Source organism: Mus pahari, chromosome 22, assembly GCF_900095145.1.
Source record: "Mus pahari chromosome 22, PAHARI_EIJ_v1.1, whole genome shotgun sequence".
Taxonomy (NCBI): Eukaryota; Metazoa; Chordata; class Mammalia; order Rodentia; family Muridae; genus Mus; species Mus pahari.
The window spans coordinates 48580124-48582184 of NC_034611.1; positions in this window are offsets into that span (position 1 = coordinate 48580124).

Sequence of the window (2061 nt, forward strand, 5' to 3'; positions counted from 1 at the left end):
CCTTCCACCATGAGAGTCCCGGGGAATTGAACTGAGTTTGGCAGGCTTGGTGGCAAGTGTCTGCCACTTGAAGAACCATATTTCGGACCCTTTTCAGGTTTTTTTTTTTTTTTTTGAGACTGTGTTTCAAAAGTCCTGGCAGTTCTGGAACTCACTCTGTAGACCAGGCTGACCTCAAACTCGCTAAGCTCCGCCTGTCTCTGCCTCTGTTTCTTAAGTGCTGGAATTAAAGGTGTATGCCACCTGCTAGGCCCTTTCCTGTATTTTTATCCTTCGTTTTATTTCCTGGCTCTGGGGTCATGCAGTACAATGTAATCTGACAGAGCAGGTGCCCAGGATGTCTCTTTGGTTTTGTCACCAAGCAAGCCGCTTGTCACTGCCCTAATCATTCACTGGGTGGGGAGAGGCATGTATGGCCCCACCCCCAGATGAGGAGCTCTGGGTGGTTAATGGCTGATGGGGAGGGGAGTCATTTTCCTTAAGGGATGTAGCCTCTGGTAAGTTAACTATAATCCAAGAAGCAACCCTACAGCCATACATCCTAGTAACTCTAAACTCAGGGTTATTAAAATAAATAAAGAATACTGGGAATGGGTGTCCACCTGTAATCCCCATTCTTGGAGACTGGCAGGGCGGAGGCTCCAAGGCCGGCCTGAGCTCCGTAGAAGATACAGCGTTCCAGGCAAGTGCTCTACCTCTGAGCTCAGCCATAAAGATCTGTCTTCCACCAATCTATTTCCAGAGCAAGGTGCTCCGGGCTTGTTGTGCGGAATTCCACAGCAGATGGATCGCAGAATCTCGCCTCTGGTCTCTTCTGTGCCTCTCAGTTTTACTTCAGCAAATTGAATCTTCTTATGTTTTCCCCTCCTAAGACTAGACAAACAACCTGAGTTGATTCATAATTAAAGAATGTGTTTTGGGGCTGCCAAGACGGCTCAGCTGGTTAAGGTGCCGGCCACCAAAGCCTGATGACCCGAGTTTGATCCCAGGTACCCACTTGGTGGAAGGAGAGAACAGACTTCCTCAAGTTGTCCTCTGCCCTCCACACGCATGCCACAGCACATATGTGCCCCTAGAAGAGCACTCTGTTACAAAAACAAGAGTTTATCTCTGTATTGTCCTCTCTACTTTTCTACAGAATATTATAGGCTTCATTTGGTAAATAAGGCCCTTTTACTTCCAGGTAAATGCTCATCGTGTCCATTCCTATATCCTTGTAGGCTTCATGGTTATTTTCTAGTTGTTAACAGAGTCTTGCTAAGTAGCCCAGGCTGGCTTCAACTTTAAGCTCGCTGTGTTCCTTTCGTCTCTATCTCCTGAGTGCTGGAATTATAGACCTGTGTCCCACACCTAAATTCCTCCACTCTTCATATAGACTGCCCTTAAGTCATCACCTCTTTATTCCTCAAGTTCTCTGTCTGTGTGTCTGCCTGTCTGTGTGTCTGTCTGTGTGTCTGTCTATGTGTCTGTCTGTCTGTCTGTCTGTCTGTCTCTCTCTCTCTCTCTCTGTGTGTGTGTGTGTGTGTGTGTGTGTGTGTACCCACACATGTGTGCACACCTCTCTTGGAGAACAATTATTTGGTTGTTTGTTCCTTCCTGTTTGGGTTGATGTCAATATTCTGATTATCTCAGTTTACATATTATTTTAGTGACTCATAAAGGATATTCACAGCCATGTAGGTACAAGGCTTGAAAGAGGAAAAAGAATGAGTATGTTACCCGGGCATTGGCTTTGTCAGAACTTCCTCACTCCCACATGCACCGAGGAAACAAACGGCTAAGTGACTTCTTCTTGATATTGGACCACAGACTGGTTATGAACGCACAGGAAGAGAGCGATGCAGAAGACATTTACTAAGCATTTGCATTAGACACAGGAAAAGGTAAATATTACCAGATACTGAGCTATATGGTATATCAAAGTACAACTTAATGTAAAAATAGACACAGGTAGAGGTGGGGGGATCCTGAGTCTGAGGCCAGCCTCCGCTTCACAAGGAGACCCTGTTCCCTGGGAAGGAGGGAGGGAGGGAGGGAGGGAGGGACAGAGGGAGGGAGGGA